Raw genomic sequence first — 8,253 nt, 5'->3', positions numbered from 1 at the left:
TCCTTCCCATCCCTCATCCATCCATCCATCCATCCATCCACCCATCCATCCATCCATCCATCCATCCATCCTTCATCATCCACCCATCCATCTGTCCATCTATCCATCCATCATCTATCCATCCATCTATGAACATAGTTTAACAGAATCTTAAAAATAAATCATGGTATAGATTTTAGAGTTCCTTTAGTCAAGTCTTCTCATTTTATAGACAAGAAAACTGAGGGAGTGACTTTTTAAAGTCTATTTGTAGAACTTAGATTTAGGACTGTGGTCTTCAGAATTTAGGTCTGCAGCTGCTTCTCTTGAGTAAAGAATGCACAACCTCTAATATAGCTTGGTAATTTCCAAGTTGGAGCAATGTGGATTCCATGTTGTACACACCACAGTTCTGTCAGTCCCTGCTTTCCTATGATAGTCCTAACGCCCATTGAAGTCTTTTTGTTCCTTGTCTCTATAGTTGCTGGTTCCCAGCAGGCCCACAGTTTCCTTCACAGGGGGTTCAAAATGTCCCTGTCGAAATGACATTCTTCTCCCAGTTTGTAGCAGTGAGCTTCAGAATTTAATTTAGCACTTGGTTCTCGATATTTATTCAGTCTTTGATGTTTCTGGATTTCATTGGCCTCCCTCTCTCTCTTTTTTTTCTTTTTGGTGATATAGACATCTCTCCCATGGGACTCCCAACTCAAGCCACCCATTTGTGGTTTTAGCTAGTTGCTTCTTGGGACCTCCATTTGTGCCAGGCTGAATTTCTGTGGACATATCTGGAGTTGAAAATGTCTTTCCTCCTTCTTGGGCTTCTAGTGGCGTGTCCTGGAGCTCTCGGGAGATGAATACTGGACCCTGCTTTTGATGTTCTTTAAATTGTTGTTAACTCTGAGAGAAGAAGGGTCACTCTTCTTCTCTGAGAAGCTTTATTTTGAAATCATGGACAGACCGGCTGGTGAATTGAATGCTCCAGAGGACTCTGTTTAAAACGAGCTTCTATGTCGTAATGTTGAGTGAGAAAAACAAGTTGCTGAAATACGCATAGGACACCACTTTTGTCAAAGAGTAATAAGCAAACAGATTGGTGGGTACCTCTGGAGGGTGGTGGAAGGTGGAAATGAGTTGGAGAGAGAACTTGTACCTTTTAACTTTCTAAATGTTTCTGTATTTAATTTATTTTTATGTTTAATTATAAGCATGTAACATAAAGCCAATCCACACTAAACAGCCTGCTTATATTTTAATAAGGCTCATCTGGGCAAGGGAGATAAACTTTCTGTTGCCTTCTTACCACAATTTGCCATTTGCCCAATATAAAGTTTACAAGTGTCTAGTTTATAAATTGTAACCTAATAATTTTAAATACAAGTAATCTTGGTTGCTAGAAAGTGGTAATTGCACCGGTATTCAAACCTGTTCAATAAGGGCAGAATTTAAACCTAAGCTTCCCTGTGAATTCTCCCTTTACCTAATAATTTTTACCAATTCTTTCCTAATGAGGTTAGTCATCTACTCGTATGCACTGCCCAAGCTGGTCATTATTCAGGGCTTCCAACAGAGATTCTAAAAACCTCCTGGAGACATTCTGTGAGCTGACATAGGGTCATTATTTTTTTTTCCCAGCGCTCCTTGACTGTGGGGCTCTCAGCTGCCTTGGAAGGGGAGAGTCATTAGATTTCACGGGCTTCCCCGGAATAGCATCGTGTTCGTGATACGAGCGATCCTGCCTTCCCTCCTCTTTCCCCTTAAATGAACTTCTTTTCCTGTACTTGGCAGTTCTGTCCTCGTCTTTAGAATGTCCTTTGGCATTCCTGTTCTCAAATTGGGAAAAATAAATTTAGTCCCACTCCCCGCTGACTCGGAGCGTTTGAAAAGGCAGGAAGGTGTGGATATTACAAGAAATAGATCCGTCTGTAATAGTCTAAAATGGAAAAATAAATGTGACTTCTTACTTGGGGGTTTACAAAACGATGCATTTTTATAACTCTGCCGGCTGTCTCTTATCAGAAGAATTTTCAGAACCGTGTGGACTGGGTGAATGCTGTGTTATTGATACGAAGCACAATTGTGATTATGCCCCAGCGGAGGAAAATAATCCGTCTGTTTCACGCTCTGTGCGGACCTCTTTTAAGTTATTAGGTTGAACCGTCTGAATTGCCAAACTGAGCTACTACGAGGGCAATTTCGTCCAGCTCAACCTAAGAGAGCTTCTTGCTGAGTTGTTAGACAAGGGAAATAGTGTCTACATTAGGAAAGGCACGGGACGGCCGTGCTTTAAGGAAACAGGGCATCCTTTTTTTATTTGAACCTGTCTCTCGTGGTTAGTGTTCACTTAGTTGACACTTGGTCGTTGCCTCACTAGCTTTCAGAAAGTATCTAGAGCAAAATTGGTTGCCTAGCAACATGCTGCAGCCCGGGAGGGTTGGAGAATGGGTCAGTGATTAACAATTATGTACAATCAAGTTTAAAAATGCGTAGCAGCCTGCAACATTCATGCTCTGACCACCAGGAAGTCTCAGCATTCCGCCGCCCGGGTGTGTGGCTATTGTATGTGAATTTATTGCAACTGTGGTCTGGACCCCATGGTTGCAATCCAGAAACACTTTGCTCTGGACTGAAAGAGGCCGATGGCGCCCCTCTGTACATTGATCCATTTTGCAGAAGCATCTGACACCCATCATTTGGTTGGCTGCCTATCTGGACACTCATCCCCTTGGAAAGTGAAAAGAGAAAACGAAGAATTTGGATACTTATGAATGTTGTCATCTCAACAAACTTGGCCCCTATTAGTGAATCTGTAATTTGCCCAAGAACAAGTACACACAAAATGACTGACAACAGCTCACTCAGCCCGAATCACTCTTTCCAGAATTACGAAGGCTGTGCAAATGTTCTTCCTGAAATGGCCCCAGCCCTTAATTGTTTCTCTTCCTTCTGTTCCAGCAAAAGAGTAGACAAATTTTGCCTAATCCAGTCCTTACTTAATCTTTCTGTCAGCACAAATATCGATGGTGTAAATCCTGAAAGCGGCGGTAAAGTAGGAGGCATTTTTATAACTCTGGCAAAGCTAGTAATGCACATTTCTTTGTTGAGAATCATTGAGTTTAATTGGCTAATCAATTTTTAGGCCCTTTCCATTTGTATTTTGTTTAATCAACAAAAATAAATCGCCCTGCCAACCTTGAAAGCTCCAAGTCGGAGAACAGTGGCAAATACTTCGTTGGTCCTGCCAAAAGTGCTTTCCAACAGAAATGTCTTAATTGAAGATGATTTATATTCAGAAGTGTGGATTTTTATCATTTGTCTGAAGAAGGAAAAAGCTGTGTAAGCAAAGCAGTGTGCAGCCGTTTTAGGCATTGTTTTTGACATTTATCTACTCTCTTTATCCCTCAGACATTTCTATAAAAACGACCTTCGCTAGTCCTTCTCGCTCATGATTCAGGTTCCAGCTCCTGAAGTAGTGGTCAGGTGCTTTCCAGAACTTTTGCTTACCGGCGGTTTTTGCCCAGAGCACTTCCAGAACCGAGAGGCCTTTGCTCTTTCCTCCTGGGTTTTACTGCCCCCGACTCCTGTCTCTGGGCCTTTGGTGGGAAATGGCTGACTTCTTGGTGCTGGAAGACAGGCCCTGTTCACCTCCCCCCCTGGGAAGCGGGCCCCTGCCTTACTTTGTGGGCAGGAAGACTTCGGGAGCTGTGGCTGGCCGTGGGGTATTGGGGCGGCCGACAGACTTCCCCGAGAGTGGTAAGAATTCGGGGTTTCCCCAGCGGGGCTCCTGGGGTGCAGCCACCATATATAGCACGATGGGGGCCACGGTTTGTGACTGATTGTTGCGTGTCTGGGCAGTGTTTCAAGAGCTTCACATGTACTCATTCATCTGATCCCCACTCGCCTATTAGCTACTGCTACCCTCATCTTACAGATGAGGCCTGGAGTGGTTGGGGGACGGGCTCAAGGTCACCTGGCTAATCGCTGGGGACACGGGGATTTGAATCCAGGTAATCTGACCCAGCGCCCATGCTCATGGGGGTCCACCTTCTACTGGATATACCCTCGTCTGTTCAGTGTCCTGCATGCCTTAGCGCAGGGAGGAAGCAGCTAAGATGAAAGACGAAGGGAGAATAGGGTGGTTTGATGGAACTGGCTTTGGACTTTGTTTTGGACAGTAGACGCCATTGATTTGCTCACTGCCTTGGTTCTTGGCTCATTCCTTCATCTTCAGCTGCGCTGGGTGGCCCTTCCTCCTACCTTTTCTCCATTCTGAGTTGCCTCTTAAAAGGTGCTTCTGCTAAAGGTCCACCTTCCATGCGGCCCTCTTCGACTGATGGGAGGCCATCTGTCCTCTAGAGGCCACCAAGAAACCAGCATCATGACCGGCCAGTTATTCTGTGGGCAAAAAACTTAAATAAACCCAGGAACCAATATGATGCAATATAACAACTTCTCAACAATCCCTGTAAAGTCACTAGTTCTGGGAAGCCAGGGGAAGGGTAAAAACCCAGCAGCCGTGCTGTGTGCCAGGGCTCTGGCTCTTCACTTCGCAGCCCCAAGCCCCCAGCATCTTTGGGTACCAGGGATCAAGCGATCCCTATATCAAGGAGGAATGTGGAAGGATCTTCGTAGTCGGTTGGAGCGGGAAGGCCTGCAGCCGGTCAGATCGCTTAATGTCCTGATGAGGATCATACCCGCCGAGAACAGTTTCTGACGCCAAGCCCTGTCCAAAGTGTTTTGCATGAATTAATCACGAATTTTTCCTCAGTCCCATTAGGTAGATGCCGTAGTCTTCATTTTACAGAGGAGCAAATCTGCAGTGTTAAATGTGCACGTGTATTGTAATTTTAGGAGCATTAACATACAAAACACAGCTTCGAATCACGGACATATGGTGCTTGGCTCGTGGGCTGGTGGAGCCCTTGTTTGGCTGCTCTCCGGAGCACAGATGCCTCCTTATTCGGTGGGCCCCGGAAACTAGCTTAAATGTGCAGGGCAGCACCATAGCTAGCATTTATTGAGTTCTTACTGTATGCCAGGCGCTATTTTAAGAACTTGGCGTGACTTCTTTTTTTAATCCTCACAGAAAGAGAGCTACTACGATTATGATCACACCTGATTTATACACGAGGGAACTAAGTCAGAAGGGTAGTTTAGCTTGCCCAAGTCAGTCCGTGACAAGGCCAGGGGCCCTTGATCCCAACAGCCTCTGCCTCTGAGCTAAGGCCCCTGGTACAGCTGGGGAAGCGATGGTGGCACAGGGAAGGGGGCACAGTCCTAGGGCTCCGTGTGGGGCAGAGGCTGTGTGGTCCCGTTCAGGGGCCCTTGCCCACGTGGCTTGTCACTCTTTTGGGACATCCTCTGTGGTGTGGAATTGGAGGTTGATTTTCTCAGTCTTTCGTAGGCTTCTGTTCATTTGTAGCCATGACCAGCCCAGTAGTGCAGAAAATGAAGAAGAGCTCTGATACGAATTACAAAACATCCCTGGGAAGGCATTCGGAGTGTTGGATGCACATTTTCTTCATTGACCCCCACCACAGCCCTGTGAGGTTCATACTGAGGGGCGGTCTCCATGTTGCACAGGGAAACAGTGGTCCCGGGGAGGGCCTCAGCCACTGTTCTGGAATCCTGGCTCGCACAGCAGGGGAGGGGCCCCCTAGGAGGGTAAGGGCTGACTCCACACGCGGGGGCGGGGAGGCTCTCCCCTGCCCCTGGGATGGGACGTCAGCTCTGCTTTTCCCCTCCTGCTTTGCCGCCCCCACACCCTCCTGCTCTCCCGTGCCTCAGTGTCCCCAGCTTTTCAGAACAAAAAGATGAGATTTTCCTCAGCCCGTTACTGTTTTTGCTTTTGCGTGTGCATCCGAACACCTGCTGGGCTGATGAGCTTTTGAAATGTCACTTGGCTGTTGGGAGGGAGCACCCATCCCAGCTGCCTCCGAGGAGCGGGTGGGGGCGGCTGGGGGAGGCGGCTGGGGGGCGTGGCTTCTCCTCCAGCCCGGCCCTTGGTGCGGGGAGGAGGTTGTGTTTCTGCACCTGCAGCCCGCACAGGTACCCAGCACAGGCACCCATCGTCCACCTGGTCATTTTCTTCTCGCCAGGAGGAGGCTGTTTCTGTGCTCTGTTTCTCTCACAGCATTGGCTCTGCATGTTGGGGTCAACTTTTGAGAATACAACTTAATTTTTGACCTTTTTCTTCCTGGAGTTTGCTTTTCAGAAAAATGCATGTGTCCCTTTCTGGATATAAATTCTGGATTTTCATTGGCACCCTCACACCTAGAGCCTTCTGAGCCATATCCTACCCTCCCCGTTCATACCATGAAGCCTAGCTTAACAATTGGGTTATCCCTTTTTCTCCCCCCCCCACACAACTGCAGGCAAGTATGGAAAATTAAATTTTGGATTTTCTGCCCCCCTTCTCTTTCCTTTGTCGTCAGTCAGAGGCCTGGCAGGAAAAGATACGGCATGCTCAAAGAGGTGAGAGAGGAGAGTTGAATGCAGGTGTCTCCCGGGGTCAGGGAGCAGAGAGGGGGAGTGAGGTGCTGGGGCTACCCCAGGAAGCCCCTCTGTCTTCATCTGTTCAGTCTGCTATGACAGGATACCACAGACTGGGAAATGTATACATGACAGAAATTTATTTCTTACACTTCTGGAGTCTGGGAAGTCCCAGACTATGAAGGCACTGCAGATTTGGGGTCTGGTGATGGGCTGCTTGTGGGTTGATAGATAGCTGTCTTTTCCTGTGTCCTCACATGGAGGAAGGGGTGAGGGGACTCTCTGGGTTCCCCCCTCCTTTTTTTTAAAAAAGATTTTATTTATGTGAGAGTGAGAGGGGGAGAGAGAGAGAGAGAGAGCATGCACAAGCAGGGGGGAGGGGCAGAGGGAGAGGGAGAAGCAGGTTCCCCGCTGAGCAGGGAGCTAGACTTGGGGGGCTTGATGATGACATGGAGCTCGATCCCAGGACCCGGGATCATGACCTGAGCCAAAGGCAGACACTCAACCCACTGAGCCACCCAGGCATCCCTCTGGGGTCCCTTTTATAAGGGCACGAATCTCATTGCTGGGGGCCCCACCCTCATGACCTAATCACCCCACAAGGTCCCACCTCCTAATACTAGCATATTGGGGGGTAGGTTTCAACCTATGAATTTAGGGGACGTATTCAGTCTATGGCACTCTTCAGCCCCTGGAACTAAGGATAGGGGGAGAGGGTTCCCGAAGCGAAGCTGTGACCCGTGGAGAGACCTCCAGTGACCTGGCAGGGAGGAAGCAGGGGGATGCGTGCTCTTTCCTTCTTACCCTCCTCCTCCTCTCCTAGCTTCTACTCTTACCTGCCACGAGGCCAGAGGCCAAGGGAGCCTGGTTGATATAGGCCACGGAGGTCAGGCTCCCAGGGCATACATTCCAGTGGAAAAAAGATGGGACACAACCAGACAATATTGAGTACGTGACTCTTCAGATTCTTAAGTACCTTTTATCCAGTCGATGGCACTTTTGAAACTGCAAAGGAGAAGCTTTGTCATCCTTAAATGCTCTCCTTGGGGGATCGGGCATCATGGGAAACGGCTTAGCTTGTGCTCTGGAGCTTTTGTAATCCTGTTCATGGTTGCAAGCTTCCTGTTTTTATTCAGATGCTTTTAAATCCAGGCTTTTAGGCTTTTCTTTTCTTTTTTTTTTTTTCCTATTTTATTTGTAGGCCTGTTATTACAAGGCTACTTTGAAAGGCTTCATTACGACTCATGATGATGAATCTGTCTTCCTCGGTATCTCAGGGAATTACATATATATTATTCACATGGTGTCATGTTCAAAGGTACTTTTCTCTTACATGATAGCTGGATGTATAGAAATGGGCATTTCTAGATTTTTGCAAAACAGAGAAATTATATGTGGGGAAGCAGTTGAGAAATTAAGAAGAATTATGCAGTGTAATTATGGTGAGACAGCAGGTGTAACTCACACCGCACAGCTTGGCTCTGGGAAGTCTGGGATCTGCTCCCGGCTCCCGCTCGGCACCTTGGGACCTCGGATATCATCTCTGGGTGCCGGCATCTCTATTATAAGGCGGGGTTAGCATCACTGACAATGATCCTCTCCTTAAGCAAACTTAGGTCAGGGTCCTTTGAGCCCTCTTTTTGATTAGACCCGGACCTTGCGTGGTCCCTGTCCTGTCTTTGGCGTGCCCAGCCCAGTTGTAGCAAGAATCCTGCTAAGTCAGTTTAGAGAGAATCTCCCACTCTCGTATGTGATCATGTTGGTATGCAATATCTGGTCACCTGG

At 47.5% G+C, this 8,253-nt stretch overlaps 1 protein-coding gene across 7 annotated transcripts in view; it reads left to right on the top strand.

Annotated features, from left to right (window-relative positions):
- The window catches only part of TIAM1 (TIAM Rac1 associated GEF 1), a 372,168-nt gene that overhangs the window by 66,525 nt on the left and 297,390 nt on the right, over positions 1-8,253 (top strand). The window lies entirely within an intron of this gene.

The sequence above is a fragment of the Phoca vitulina genome, unplaced genomic scaffold (assembly GCF_004348235.1).
Source record: "Phoca vitulina isolate PV1807 unplaced genomic scaffold, GSC_HSeal_1.0 scaffold72, whole genome shotgun sequence".
Taxonomy (NCBI): Eukaryota; Metazoa; Chordata; class Mammalia; order Carnivora; family Phocidae; genus Phoca; species Phoca vitulina.
The sequence above is the reverse complement of the archived record's forward strand: the minus strand, read 5'-3'. Positions and strand labels throughout refer to the sequence as shown.